Source organism: Ruditapes philippinarum, unplaced genomic scaffold, assembly GCF_026571515.1.
Source record: "Ruditapes philippinarum isolate M1 unplaced genomic scaffold, ASM2657151v2 ctg417_1_1_1_1, whole genome shotgun sequence".
NCBI lineage: Eukaryota > Metazoa > Mollusca > Bivalvia > Venerida > Veneridae > Ruditapes > Ruditapes philippinarum.
This window is the reverse complement of record NW_026865639.1, coordinates 256,583-272,220: the sequence shown is the minus strand read 5'-3', so window position 1 is coordinate 272,220 and position 15,638 is coordinate 256,583. Positions and strand designations below refer to the sequence as shown.

The 15,638-nt window shown below is 41.1% G+C and overlaps 6 non-coding genes across 6 annotated transcripts; all 6 read right to left on the bottom strand.

The window, feature by feature from the left end:
• Positions 1-2,751: 2,751 nt before the first annotated feature.
• Positions 2,752-2,870, bottom strand: LOC132729868 (5S ribosomal RNA). The gene has a single exon (XR_009625685.1). It is a non-coding gene; the product is annotated as a 5S ribosomal RNA (ribosomal RNA).
• Positions 2,871-11,576: 8,706 nt separating this feature from the next.
• LOC132729865 (5S ribosomal RNA) lies at positions 11,577-11,696 on the bottom strand. Its single transcript, XR_009625682.1, has one exon. It is a non-coding gene; the product is annotated as a 5S ribosomal RNA (ribosomal RNA).
• Positions 11,697-12,668: 972 nt separating this feature from the next.
• On the bottom strand, positions 12,669-12,787 carry LOC132729867 (5S ribosomal RNA). The gene has a single exon (XR_009625684.1). It is a non-coding gene; the product is annotated as a 5S ribosomal RNA (ribosomal RNA).
• Positions 12,788-13,192: 405 nt separating this feature from the next.
• LOC132729866 (5S ribosomal RNA) lies at positions 13,193-13,311 on the bottom strand. Its single transcript, XR_009625683.1, has one exon. It is a non-coding gene; the product is annotated as a 5S ribosomal RNA (ribosomal RNA).
• A 405-nt stretch (positions 13,312-13,716) lies between these two features.
• LOC132729863 (5S ribosomal RNA) lies at positions 13,717-13,835 on the bottom strand. Its single transcript, XR_009625680.1, has one exon. It is a non-coding gene; the product is annotated as a 5S ribosomal RNA (ribosomal RNA).
• A 405-nt stretch (positions 13,836-14,240) lies between these two features.
• On the bottom strand, positions 14,241-14,359 carry LOC132729864 (5S ribosomal RNA). Its single transcript, XR_009625681.1, has one exon. It is a non-coding gene; the product is annotated as a 5S ribosomal RNA (ribosomal RNA).
• Between the last annotated feature and the right edge of the window lie 1,279 nt (positions 14,360-15,638).

Below are 15,638 nucleotides of genomic sequence, written 5' to 3'. Positions count from 1 at the left end.
TAAATCCAAAGCCCGAGGACAAAACTCTGTCAAGGTTTTTGACAAAATTTATGCCCCTTTTTGACTTAGAAAAACATTGATATGGAAAAAATCCATTTATTCCCTTTTAACCCCTTTTTAAGATATTGTTTTTGAATTTTTTAATGCTATTTCACATCATTCCCCCCATCTGAGAAAGAGAAGGGGTAACTCTGTCAAGGTTTGTTTTAAAAAAATTAAAGGCCTTTTTCGACTTAAACTGGTTAAGTTTTTATCCCAGCCCATTTTTTTAGCTCGACTTTTCTATGAAAAGGGGACTACCCTCTCCCCCTTTTTTTTTCCTTCATGTAATTCAATATCAGTTTACAACGCTTTATCAAAATGTGGCCCCAGAAAAGTAACAGCCCCCACAGCCTGTGTGAAAGAGTCCATTGTGACCAACGAAACATCTAAAAAAGCTTGAAAAAATTTATCTTTACTTGTATTAAAGGTAAATAAACTTTCACATACAAAGTAAAATCTATATATGGCATTGTACAAAAATATACTGCTTCCTTGCATAATTCTTGAAAAATTATTTTATTATGTCATTTCCCAAAGGTTTCTATGACGTAAAAATACTTATTCTCTCAAAGTGGGTTTTAATACTTTTTAAATTTATTTAAGGCTAACTCAGTTTTTTTTTTTTTTTTTACCACCCCTTTTTGACTTAAACATTTCAAACTTTGCGTTTTCAAGGGTATCACAAAATTCAGAAAAAATAATTCTTCAAAAATATTTAAATGCTCAGGGCCCATTGTTCATTTTTAAAAATACAGGATTCTTGTATTGCCTTTTCTCCTTTTTTTTTATTGGCAAGCAAAAAAAAATCGAGCGGCTGTCTTGGGACAGCTTTTGGTCATTATTTTTTAAATGTTATCTTTAATCTGTAAAAAAATTTTTGTGGTATCATTTTAACAGACTTAAGTTATGTAAAAAGGTACTTTCAATATTTTCCCTTTAGTAATGAAAAAAGGGGTACCATATGCATATATTTGAGCAAAAAGGTACCAAGTTCACATAGTACTTTTTGCATTGTATGACTATATATGTTTTGAGCATTTTTTTAATGAAAAAAGGAACCATGTGTCACATGGTCCCTTTCTGCCCACAAAGAATTTGCCCCTTAAGATTTTTTTAAAATTTTAATTTTTGTTTGGTCCCTTTTACTTTTAATGAAAACAATCTGATGTTCAAAGGGACATCAAATATAAAATAAACCCCCAGAGTATTGTTTCTGTTTTAAATTAGGAAAAACAGGTGAAGATAATGATAGTTAAAATGACTTCTTCAAAAAAATGGGGACTAAAAAGAAAGAAATTGATTTACTTTTGCCAAAAATAAAAGGGGTATATAAAAGGAAAAACGAAAAATAAACTAGATTATGAAAAAATTTAAATTGGTGAAATAGCAAAAAGATAATTTCCAAAATGGAATCTCAAAATCAATAAAAAAACTGAAAAAAACAAACCTATTCATGACTATGACTTAAACTTTAAAAAGATGTGGAATTTAAACTATTAAGTAAAAAAGAAGGGAAATTTAAAAAACCTTTTTAAGAAAACATACATATAGGAAGGAAGTGGCCATAGATACACAATCCTAATTAACATAAAAAAACAGAAAAAAAAATTCCAAGAAAAAAAGTTTTAAAAACAAATTGGACAAAAGGGACACATGCTTTTATGTTCATGTTTTTTAAACAAAACCCCCTTGCTCATTAGGAGTAGTTTTTTATTTAAAAATCTGTTTAAAAACTTGAAATTATTCCTTAAAGACAAAAAAGTTGCAGCAGAGGGAAAAACCAAAGAAAGGAAAAGGCCATGTAAATATCTTCCCCTTTAAAAAAAACCCCCCGCCAAATGGGTTTTTGCGTCTTACAAATATTTTTTAATTTTACGGGGGGCAAAACAAAAGTTTTACGCGCTCTCCCTTTTTTAATTACCCCCAAGTTCCAGTTAAGATGATCCCCCAAAAAAATTTTGTATCGGGTCCTCATAGATGGTAAAATTACTCTTGAAGGGGGAAAAAAAAAATTCCCGTATAATTAGTATCATTTGTTGTGTTTTTTTTTTCATGGGAAAAATAACCCTACTTTGCTGTCCAAGAAAAATAACCAATTTTTTGATTTCAAATACTTCATTAAAAAAAATGTCAAGACACAAAAATCCATTGACCACAAAAATAAACTGGTACAAGTGAATGGATACAGTACCAAAGGAAAGCCCAAAGTTCGTATTTGTAAATAAGAGCTTTAATGCTGAAGATTTTTTGGAAAATAGTTTCAGATACAGAAATTAAAGTATTAGTGGAAAATGTTAACAATATATGAAGTTTGATACCAATTTTTAAACGATCAAACTGCGTACATTTATTTCGGCAATCACGCCGCTCTACTGGCGTACGTGCATACCGTTACTGTACTGTTCTGCCAAATACCAACGGTAATTGACAATAGAGTGACGTCACGTCAAGGACACAGCGTTGTCATGACACGTCATGGACACAACGTTGTAATGACGTAAATACACGCGTTTGCCTAGTTACGGCTGATGCGACTGCACTGTTCATGACGTTATTGTAGCGTAGACAAAATGTAAAGCTTGCAGGCTCAATTGAGGGTAGGAAAACATATTGTGAATAAAAATAAAGCGAAATCCGTAAACTAGAGGCCCGTGCTGCCAAAAAGGAACGAGCAAAACGCATTCTTCAGTGGAAATAAAATATGCAAAATGTCTACTGCACCCGGTATTCCCAAGCGGTCACCCATCCAAGTACTGACCGGGCTCGACGTTGCTTAACTTCGGTGATCGGACGAGAACCGGTGTTTTCAACGTGATATGGCCGTAGACATCAGTGACATCCGTTTACTTGTATTTGATCAAACTGCGTACATTTATTTCGGCAATCACGCCGCTCTACTGGCGTACGTGCATACCGTTACTGTACTGTTCTGCCAAATACCAACGTAATTGACAATAGAGTGACGTCACGTCAAGGACACAGCGTTGTCATGACACGTCATGGACACAACGTTGTAATGACGTAAATACACGCGTTTGCCTAGTTACGGCTGATGCGACTGCACTGTTCATGACGTTATTGTAGCGTAGACAAAATGTAAAGCTTGCAGGCTCAATTGAGGGTAGGAAAACATATTGTGAATAAAAATAAAGCGAAATCCGTAAACTAGAGGCCCGTGCTGCCAAAAAGGAACGAGCAAAACGCATTCTTCAGTGGAAATAAAATATGCAAAATGTCTCCCCGAAACCGGGAAATTTCCAAAAAAGCGGTAAACCCATGCCGTACCCCGAGGGCTGGGAACGTTGTTTAACTTCGGTGATGGACCGAAAACCGGGGTTTTTAAAAAACGTATATGGCCCCGGAAAACCCCTAGTGACCCCCGTTTATTTGTATTTGATAAAACTCCCCACGTTTTTCGGAAATCCCCCGCCCCCTTCAAAACTGGCTTTACGTGCATCCCGTTACTGTACGTTCTGCCAAAAAAACCCAACGAAATTGAAATAATGATCAAGTCAAGGACACCACCCCTTGTAAATGAAAAATTATGGACAAAAAGTTTTTAATGACGAAAATACCCCGCGTTTCTATTAAAGGGCTGATGCACTCCCCTGTTCACCCCGCCGTTATTTGCAGTAGACAAAAATGTAAAGTTTCCGGGCCCCCCTAAAATTGAGGGTACGGAAAAAATATTTGCGTGAATAAAAATAAAGCGAAATCTCGTAAAAAACTAGAGGCCCGTGCTGCCCAAAAAGGAACGAGCAAAACGCATTCTTCAGTGGAAATAAAATAAATTTTTTTTACCGGCTAAATGGAAGGCACTTTTTCAGAGGGTTTTTGGGTAGCGTAAGAAAAAAAATGAAAAAGCGAGGCTAAATTGAGGGAAAAACATTTTTGGAAAATAAAAAAAAAAGCGAAACCCGTAAACAAGGGCCCTGCCCCAAAAAAAAAGGAAAAAGAAAAAACGCATTCTAAAGGGGAAAAAAAATATGAAAAATTTGTCTATGCACCGGGTATTCCCCCAAGGGGTCACCCAAATCCAAACTGCCCGGGGGCTGGGACGTTGCTTAAGTGTCCGGGATCGGACGAAAAACCGGTTTTTTCAACGTGTACGGGCCCGTAAAAAACCCAATAAAATTGGAAAACCCACCCCCCGGTTTTCAAATTTTTTTGGATCAAACGCCACTTTAATTTCGGCCAATCGACCCGCCAAAAGGGCTTTACTCAAAACCGTTCCCGGGTACGTTCTGCCAAATCCCAAAACGTAATTACAAAGGGTGACGTCACGTCAAGGAAAACAGCGGGTCAGAAAAACTCAGGGAAAAAACGTTTGGAAAATGACTAAATAAACGCTTTGATTTACGGCTGATTGGGGCCCTGGAAACTGTTCTTTGGACTTTTATTGAAGGGGTAGAAAAAATGAAAAGCTGCAGGGCTAATTGAGGGTGGGAAAAACCCTTTTTGGGAAAAAAATAAAGCGAAATCCGAAAACCTTAGGGGCCCGTGGGCCAAAAAAAAAGGCAAAACGATTTTTCAGGGGAAAAAAAAATATCAAAATGTCTCTGCCCCCGGTTTTCCCAAAAGCGGTCACCCCCCCAAGAGGACCGGGCTCAGGGTTGCTAATTTTCCGGAACCCGGACGAAAAACCCCGGTTTTTTTAACGGGGATATGGCCGGGGGACATCAGTAAACATCCTTTTACTTGTATTTGATAAAACTGGGGAACATTTTTTTCGGCAACACGCCGCCCTATTTGGCGTACGGAATCCCGGGTTATTGCTTTTCGGGAAAAACCAACGTAATGAAAATTTAGGGGTGACGTCACTCAAAAACCCCTAGCGTTGTCATGACACGTCATGGAAACAACTTTTTAAAAACGTAAATACAACGCGTTTGCCTATTTAAACGGCTTTTTGCGACTGCCTTTTCATGACGTTATTGGCGTAAGAGAAAAATTTTAAAGCTTGCGGGGCCCAAATTTTGGGGGTGGGAAAACATTTTGTGAAAAAAATAAAGCGAAAACCGAAAAACTAGAGGCCCCCTTTCGGGAAAAAGGGAAAAGGGGAGCAAAACGCATTTTTTTAAAAGGGGAAAAAAATATGAAAATGTCTAGAAACCCGGTATTCCCAACCCGGCCACCCCACCCCAAATACTGGCCCGGGGCCTGACGTTGCTTAACTTTGGTGATGGACGAGAACCGGTTTTTTAAAAGGGTTATATTGGCCGTGCATCAGTAAACTCCGTTTCCCTTTATTTGATAAACGCCACTTTAAATTTTCGCAATAACCCCGGGCCTTCTACGGGGGAAACGTGCATACCGTTATGTCCCTGTTCGCCCAAAAAACCAAGGTAATTAAACAAAAGTGAGGGTCACGTAAAGGACACACCCCCGTTGTCTACCTTCCCCCAACAATGACGTAAATCACGGGGTTTGCCTATTTACGGCTAAATGCACTCCCACTTTTTCATAAGGTTATTTTTACGAAAGACAAAATGTAAACCCTTGCAGGCCCAATTGGGGTTGGGAAAAACTTTAATTTGTAAATAAAAATAAAGCAAAATTTCCGAAAACTAGACCCCGTGCTAAAAAAAAGGAACAAAGAAAAAACGCTTCTTCAGGGGAAAAATAAATAGCAAAAATTCAGTAAAAACCCCGGTATAAGCCAAAAGACGGGCCCGGGCCCGGGCCCGTTGTTTAAAACCCTTCGGTGTGGAAACGAGAACCGGGTTTGTTTTCAACGTGAATATGGGCCCGTAGACAAAGTGAATCCTTTTATTTGGGTTTTGTGATAAAACTGGGGACTTTTTTTTTGGCCCAATTTACCCCGCCTACGGGGTAGTGCATCCCTTTTACGGAAAAACTTTTCCCTGCCAAATACCAAAAACGAAATTTGAAAAATAAAAGTGCCCGTCACTAAAGGAAAACAGCTTTGTCAAACACTCATGAAAAGCAACTTTTAATGGGGCAAAAATTACACGCGTTTGCCATTAAAAGGGGCTAAATGCGCCCTTAAACTGTTAAATTGACGACTCTGCGTAGAAAAAAATGAAAAGGGTTTTGGGGGCTAAATTTGGGGGGTGGGGAAAAATATTGTGAATAAAAATAAAGGGGAAATCCGTAAACGGAGGCCCGTGCTCCCAAAAAAAAACGACCCAAAACGCTTCTTAAAAGTGGAAAATAAAAATATGCAAAATTCTCCCTGCACCCCGGTTTTCCAAGGGGTCACCCACCCCAAGTACGGGACCGGGGCTCGACTTTGATAATTTTGGTGATGGGACGAAAACCGGTGTTTTAACGTGAAAAAGGGCCGAAAACATAAAGTGAAAACCTTTTACTTGATTTATAACTGCGTACGTTTTTTTTCGGCAATCACCCGCTCAAAATTTTGGGGGTAGGGCCCATACCGTTACTGACTGTTTCCAAATCCCAAAAGAAAATTGAAATAGGGGGAAACGTAAACGTAAAAAGGACAAAAGCGTTGTCATGACATTTTCATGGAAAACAACGTTGTAATAAACGTAAATAACAGCGGGTTTTGCCTATTTGGGCTGATGCAAACGGGGCACTGTTAAATGACAAATTGTAGCGAAAGAAAAAATTAAAAGCTTGAGGCTAAAATTGAGGAAAGGAAAAAACATATTGTGAATAAAAAAAAAAAAAGGAAAATCCTTTAAACCCTAGGGGCCCCCGTGCTCCAAAAAGGAAAAGAAGAAAAGGCATTTTTTCCAGGGGAAATAAAATAGGAAAAATGTCTTTGCCCCCCGGTTTTTCCCAGCGGTCACCCCCCAAGTACGGGGAAGGGGGGCTGGGACGTCTTTAACTTCGGGTGAACCCGGACAAAGAACCGGGTTTTCAACGTATATACCGGGTAGACATCATGAAAACCGTTTACTTGTTTTTGACAAACGGGGCCCCATTTTTTTGGGCAACCACCCCGCCGTTCTGGCGACGTGCATCCGTTACCGGGTAGGGTTCGGGCCCAAATCCCAAAAGTAATTGACAATAGAGGGGACGTCACGTCAAGGAAACAGGGGTTGATCATAAACACGATAGGAAAACAACGTTTTTAATGAGAAAATTTAAAAACGCGTTTGGCCTTAATTACGGCTGATGCGACCGGCCCCTGTTCATGGAACGTTATTGAAAGGGGAAAGAAAAAAGTAAAGGTTTGGGCAGCTAAATTTTGAGGGTGGGGAAAAAAAATTTTGGGAAAAAAAAAAAAAGCGAAAATCCGTAAACTGGGGCCCGTCTCCCAAAAAAGGAACGGGGCAAAACGCATTTTTCCAGGGGAAATAAAATTTTCCCAAAATGAACGGGCAGGCCCCGTTTAAAAGGGTTTAACCCATCAAGTAACGGGCCCGGGGGCCCCGGTTCCCTTTAAATTTCCGGTATCCGGGAAAGAACCGGTGTTTTAAACGTGATATGGGGAAGACACAGTGAAAAATCCTTTACGTTGTATTTGTTTAAAAACCCTGCGAAAGGGTTTTTTTTCGGCAAATCACGGGGGGGCTCTATTGGGCCGTACTTTCAAACCGGGTTACTGGTCCCTTTTGGCCCCCGGCCAAAAGTCAAACGTAATTAAACCAAAGGGGTGACGTCACTTTAAAGGGCGAGCAAGGGGTTGGAAAATGAAAACCGCCCATGGAAAACAACGTTGAAGATGAAAACCTAAAAAAACCCGCGTTTTGCCCCCTTAGTGGGGCCCGGGATGCGACTGCCCGTTTCTTTAACTTATTGTAGCGTAAAAAAAAGGAAAGCGGGCCGGGCTAATTTGGGGGGTAGAAAAAAATTTTGTAAATTTAAAAAATAAAGCAAAATCCGAAAACAGGGGCCCCTGCTCCCAAAAAAAGGAACAAAAGAAAAAACGAAATTTTCTTCAGGGGAAATAAAAAAAGGGAAAAATGTTTGCTCCCCCGGGTTTTCCCCCAAGCGGTCCCCCCCATCCCAATATTGACCGGGGTTTCCGAAACTGTCCCTTCTTGGGTGTTTCGCCCGAGAACCGGGTGTTTTTCCAACGGTGGTGGCCGAAAAAACATCAGGGGCCCAAACCCCGTTTATTTTGTATGTGGATAAACTGCGAACCCTTTTTTTCGGTAAAGGCAACGCCGCTCAAACGGCTACGTGAAATCCCCGTTCCTTTTCTTTTCCTGCCAAATCCCAAAACGTAATTGACAATAAAGTGACGTCACGTCAAGGACACAGCGTTGTAAAGAAAGTAAAGGGACAGACGTTGTTTTGGAGTAAATAACGCGTTTTGCCTATTAAAGGGCTGATGCGACTGCCCCTGTTCCTAACGTTATTTTTGGGCGAGACAAAAGGGTAAAGCTTCCCGGCTCAATTGAGGGTGGGAAAAACCCATATTGTGAATAAAAAAAAAACAAAAACCCCGTAAACAGAGCCCGTCGGGAAAAAAGGGAAACCCGAAAAAACCGCATTTTTAAAGGGGGAAAATAAAATATGCAAAATTCTACTCCCCCCCGGGTTTTTCCCCAAGGGGGTCACCCATGCCCAAGAAACAAACCCGGGTTTCGACTTTTTGTTTAAAATTTCGGTAAATTGGGGCCCAAAACCCGGGTGTTTTCAACTTTGAAAAAGGCCGGGGCCCATAAAAAGTGAAAAATCCTTTTAAACTTGAAATTTGATCAAACTGGGGTACGTTTATTTGGGAAAATTCACCCGCCCTACCGGGAAAAACGTGCATACCGTTACGGGAAACTGTTCGGCCAAAAATTCCCAACGAAATTGACAATAGAGGACGCCCCAACGCCCAAGGACACAGCGTTGTAAATGACATTTCCCTTTGGAAACACCAAGGGGTTGGGTAATGACGTAAATACAGGGCGGGTTGCCTAGTTAGGGCCCGGGATGCGACTGGCCAGTTTTTTCCCAATACCGTTTTGGGTAGGCGTAGAAAAAAATGTAAAGCTTGAAAGGCCCTAAAATTGAGGGTAGGAAAAACATATTGTGAATAAAAAAAGCAAAAATTCCTTTAAAACTAGGGGCCCCCCTGCTCCCAAAAAAGGGAAAAGGGAGAAAAACGAAATTCTCGGGGAAATAAAAATAAAAAATTTGCTGCACCCGGTATTCCCAACGGTCACCCATCCAAGAACTAAACCGGGCTCGACGTTTTTTAAAAACTTCGGTGATGGGAACAAAGAACCGGTTTTTAAACGGAAAAGGCCCGTAGAATCAGTGAATCCTTTACTTGTTTTTGATAAAACCTGGTACTTTTTTTCGGCAATCCGCCGCTCTCTGGGGTACGGCATACCGTTACTGTACTGTTCTGCCAAATACCAACGAAATTGAAAATGAGTGAATCACTAAAAACAGCGTTGTCATGACACTCAGGAACAACGTTGTAAAACTAAATACAGGGGTTTGCCTAGTTACGGCTGATGCGACGGGCCCCTGTTCCATAAATTTTTGTAGGGGTAGACAAAATGAAAAGGGCTTGCGGGCTCAATTAAAGGGGTGGGAAAACAAAATTTGTAAATAAAAATAAACGAAACCCGTAAACAAGGGGGGCCGTCCCTGAAAAAAAAGGAAGGGGAAGCAAAAACGAAATTTTTTTCAGGGGAAAAAAATTTTAAAAAACCCCTACTAACCCAAAGGAAAAATTTCCCCCAAGGGGGCACCCATCCAAGAAACGACCGGCCCCGCTTTGCTTAATTTTGGATGGGGCGAAAACCCGGGTTTTTTAAACGTGATATGGCCGTAGAAAAAGTGACATTCCGTTTTACTTGTTTTTGATCAAACGGCGTACTTTTTTTGGGCAATCACGGCCGCTTTTCGGGGCGTAGGGTGCAAAACCTTTACGGGTACTTTTCTCCCAAAACCCAAACGAAATTGACAATGGGAGTAAATAAACGCCCAAGGACACACCGGGGTATGACTTTTTCATGGACACAACGTTGTAATAGTAAAATCCCACGCTTTTGCCAAATTACGGCGGGATGCAAACGGGCACGGTTTCATGATTTTATTGGTAGCTTTAGAAAAAATGAAAAGGGTTTGGGCAGGTTTAAATTTTGAGGTAGGAAAAATTGTGAATAAAAAAAAAGGGGAAAACCCGAAACTAGAGGCCCGTGGGGAAAAAAGGAACGACCCAAAACGCTTTCCCTTCAGGGGAAAAAAATTGAAAAAATGTCATAAAACCGGGTATTCCCAAGGGGGTCACCCATCCAAGAAATTTGACCGGGGCCTCGACGTTGCTTAACTTCGGTGACCCGGACGAAAAACCGGTGTTTTCAACGTAAATATGGCCCGTGGGAAAATCAGTGACATCCGTTTACCTTGTATTTGATCAAACTGCCTACTTTATTTCGGCAATCACGCCCGCCCCAAAAACTGGCCCGTACGTGCAATACCGTACTAACCCTTTTCCCCAAAATACCAACGTAATTTGACAAAGTGACGTACGTCAAGGAAAACCAGGGGGGGGGTTTGCCCCATAAACACGTCAGGACACAACTTTGAAAATAAACGAAAAATACACGCGTTTGCCTATTTTTCGGCTGATGGGGGACTGCACTGTTTGCCGACTTTTTTGGGGGTTTAAGCGAAGCCCAAAACGTAAATTTGAAAGGCCCAAATTTGGGGTAGGAAAACAATTGGTAAATTAAAAAAAACGAAACCCCCGTAAACTAGAGGCCCGTGCCCCCAAAAAGGGAAACGACCCAAAACGAAATTTTTCCTGAAAAAAAATTTGCAAAATTCCCTACGGGCCCCCGGTTTTTCCCAAGGGGTCACCCATCCAAAGGGTACTGACCGGGCCCCGAAAATGTAAAGCTTGCAGGGCTCAATTGAGGGTAGGCCCAAAACATGTATTGTGACAGTAAAAAAGGGGGTAATGAGCGAAATCCGTAAAACGTTTTTTTTACGTAGAGGCCCGTGCTGTGCAAAAAGGAACGAGGCCCGTGCTGAAAAAAGGGGAAAACAAAGCAAAACGCATTTTTTCCAGTGGAAATAAAATATGAAAAATGTCTACTGAAACCCGGTTTTCCCCAAGGGGTCCCCCCCATCCAAGATGCCGGGCTCAAAACGTTGCTTAATTTCCCGGTGATCGGACGGGGAACCCGGGTTTTTTTCAACGTGATTCCCCCTGGGGGACATCCAGTGACTTTCCTTTTTTTATTTTTGTATTTGATAAAACTGGCTTTTACTTTATTTGGGCAATCACCCCCCCTCCGGGGCGTAGGGTGAAAACCCTTTCCTGGTACTGTTCTGCCAAAAAACCAAAATTTAATTTGACAAAGAGGACGTAAACGTCAAGGACAAAAGCGGGTCATCCCACTCAGGGGAAAACCAACTTTTGTAATACTTTAAATCCCGCGCTTTTGCCTTTTTTAGGGCTGATGCCCTACTGTTAAATGACCGTTATTGTAGCGTAGACAAAAATGGCTTAAAGCTTGGCAGGCTCAATTGAGGGTAGGAAAACATATTGTGAATAAAAATAAAGCGCCGCTAAACTAGAGGCCCGGTGCTGCCAAAAAGGAACGAGCAAAACGCATTCTTCAGTGGAAATAAAATATGCAAAATGTCTACTGCACCCGTTTTCCCAAGCGGTCACCCATCCAAGTACTGACCGGGCTCGACGTTGCTTAACTTCGGTGATCGGACGAGAACCGGTGTTTTTCAAACGTGATATGGCCGTAGACATCAGTGACATCCGTTTACTTGTATTTGATCAAAACTGCGTACATTTATTTCGGCAATCACGCCGCTCTACTGGCGTACGGTGCATACCGTTACTGTACTGTTCTGCCAAATACCAACGTAATTGACAATAGAGTTGACGTCACGCAAAGGACCCCCAACCCGTTGCCCATACCCCTTCATGGAAACAACTTTGGGTAAGGGACGTAAAAAAACAGGGTTTTGGCCTATTAAAGGGGGCTGATGCGATTTAAAACGTTCATGGGACGTTATTGTACGGTAGAAAAAATTTGTAAAGTTTTGCAGGCTCTTTGGGAGGGTGGGGGAAAACATATTGTATAAAAAAAAAGGGGCAAAATTTGGGAAACAAAGCCCCCCGGGTCGCCAAAAAAGAAGGGCAAAAACGAAATTCTTCATGGAAATAAAATATGAAAAACGTTACTGCCCCCGGGTTTTCCAACCGGTAAACCAAACCCAAAGTATTTGCCGGGCCCCGTCTTTTGCTTCCCTTGCGGTGAGGGGACGGGGAACCGGGGTGTTTTCAAACCCGTGAAAATGGCCGTACCCCATCAGTAAAAATCCGTTTACTTGTATTTGATCAAACTGCGTACATTTATTTCGGCAATCACGCCGCTCTACTGGCGTACGTGCATACCGTTACTGTACTGTTCTGCCAAATACCAACGTAATTGACAATAGAGTGACGTCACGTCAAGGACACAGCGTTGTCATGACACGTCATGGACACAACGTTGTAATGACGTAAATACACGCGTTTGCCTAGTTACGGCTGATGCGACTGCACTGTTCATGACGTTATTGTAGCGTAGACAAAATGTAAAGCTTGCAGGCTCAATTGAGGGTAGGAAAACATATTGTGAATAAAAATAAAGCGAAATCCGTAAACTAGAGGCCCGTGCTGCCAAAAAGGAACGAGCAAAACGCATTCTTCAGTGGAAATAAAATATGCAAAATGTCTACTGCACCCGGTATTCCCAAGCGGTCACCCATCCAAGTACTGACCGGGCTCGACGTTGCTTAACTTCGGTGATCGGACGAGAACCGGTGTTTTCAACGTGATATGGCCGTAGACATCAGTGACATCCGTTTACTTGTATTTGATCAAACTGCGTACATTTATTTCGGCAATCACGCCGCTCTACTGGCGTACGTGCATACCGTTACTGTACTGTTCTGCCAAATACCAACGTAATTGACAATAGAGTGACGTCACGTCAAGGACACAGCGTTGTCATGACACGTCATGGACACAACGTTGTAATGACGTAAATACACGCGTTTGCCTAGTTACGGCTGATGCGACTGCACTGTTCATGACGTTATTGTAGCGTAGACAAAATGTAAAGCTTGCAGGCTCAATTGAGGGTAGGAAAACATATTGTGAATAAAAATAAAGCGAAATCCGTAAACTAGAGGCCCGTGCTGCCAAAAAGGAACGAGCAAAACGCATTCTTCAGTGGAAATAAAATATGCAAAATGTCTACTGCACCCGGTATTCCCAAGCGGTCACCCATCCAAGTACTGACCGGGCTCGACGTTGCTTAACTTCGGTGATCGGACGAGAACCGGTGTTTTCAACGTGATATGGCCGTAGACATCAGTGACATCCGTTTACTTGTATTTGATCAAACTGCGTACATTTATTTCGGCAATCACGCCGCTCTACTGGCGTACGTGCATACCGTTACTGTACTGTTCTGCCAAATACCAACGTAATTGACAATAGAGTGACGTCACGTCAAGGACACAGCGTTGTCATGACACGTCATGGACACAACGTTGTAATGACGTAAATACACGCGTTTGCCTAGTTACGGCTGATGCGACTGCACTGTTCATGACGTTATTGTAGCGTAGACAAAATGTAAAGCTTGCAGGCTCAATTGAGGGTAGGAAAACATATTGTGAATAAAAATAAAGCGAAATCCGTAAACTAGAGGCCCGTGCTGCCAAAAAGGAACGAGCAAAACGCATTCTTCAGTGGAAATAAAATATGCAAAATGTCTACTGCACCCGGTATTCCCAAGCGGTCACCCATCCAAGTACTGGCCGGGCTCGACGTTGCTTAACTATGGTGATCAGACGAGAACCGGTGTTTTCAACGTGATATGCCCGTAGACATCAGTGACATCCGTTTACTTGTATTTGATCAAACTGCGTACATTTATTTCGGCAATCACGCCGCTCTACTGGCGTACGTGCATACCGTTACTGTACTGTTCTGCCAAATACCAACGTAATTGACAATAGAGTGACGTCACGTCAAGGACACAGCGTTGTCATGACACGTCATGGACACAACGTTGTAATGACATAATTCCACACGCGTTTGCCTAGTTACGGCTGATGCGACTGCACTGTTCATGACGTTATTGTAGCGTAGACAAAATGTAAAGCTTGCAGGCTCAATTGAGGGAAGGAAAACATTGTGAATAAAAATAAAGCGAAATCCGTAAACTAGAGGCCCGTGCTGCCAAAAAGGAACGAGCAAAACGCATTCTTCAGTGGAAATAAAATATACAAAATGTCTACTGCACCCGGTATTCCCGGGCCGTCACCCATCCAAGTACTGACCGGGCTCGACGTTGCTAAACTTCGGTGATCGGACGAGAACCGGTGTTTTCAACGTGATATGGCCGTAGACATCAGTGACATCCGTTTACTTGTATTTGATCAAACTGCGTACATTTATTTCGGCAATCACGCCGCTCTACTGGCGTACGTCAGACATGGGGTAATCGTAATCGGTAATTTAATTAAATTTAATCGATTACAATTTTTTGAGTAATCACAGTAATCAGTAATCATAATTTTTTTACTGTAATTTAATCATAATTTAATCAATTACAGTCAACTATCGTTATCTCGACATCGCTTTTCTCGATATTTCGTCATCTCGATGAAATTTTGAAAGTCCCGATTTTCTTCCTTCTTTATCTATATTGGAAATATTTGTTTATCTCGATATTTCTATTTCGATATTTTCAGTATTTCGATGTAAAATTTCAGCCCCAACAGTTATTTTCACACTATTATCCTTTGTTTATCTCGACTTCGTCTGTTCCCTTCAGACGTGTGGAAAACACAATCTAGACGATAATTGCTCAATTAATAGCGCGTGTCATAATGACGATTATGTTTGTAACAAGTTTAGCTGTCTTTATAAAAGTTAATCTATTTAGCGTGTTGATTGACTTATGTCCACAATGAGTGAATTTTACATTCTTTTTAAATATTCGAACACTGTATCAATTCATTATGACTTTAAATGTAAATGAAAAAGTGAAAGTATCGAAACGCTATCGTTGCAATATTGTTTCACAACATCACCACCAAATCAATCAGCGGTGGAACAATCTCGAGAAAGACCGGATAAATAACCCGGGAGGATATCCGGATCAACCATATCCGATATCCGATTCACTACATTGGTGTATTACTGAGTAAACCTCACTATGTGTTTTTATCACAGACACCCGTATTTCCGCTGGTAAACATCCGCTTATGTTACTTTGTTAAATATTGACTAGGCCTATGAAAACGAGACATGGGGATATTATAGTTTATTTGACATAAGGTATGCACATGTCTTTTGTAAAAATCAGTTTCGCCTTGTTCTAACCCTAATATGTTTATCTCGACATTTCGTTATCTCGATATTTTTTGAACGGTCCCAATGACTTCGAGATAACGAGAGTCGACTGTACATGACCAATTAATCAGTAATCACAATGATTACATGTATGATTACAATACATGTTAAGCTAAAAGGAAATTGCTGAACAAACATACATATAAAGGTTAAAAAAAGTACCAGAGTCAATGCCTACTAATTGTCTTAGGTAGTGTAGGTGAATTAAATGCAGTCACCCAGGTCAGATTTGATGACACCTGTGTTTTAATAAGAACAGAACAGAACCTTT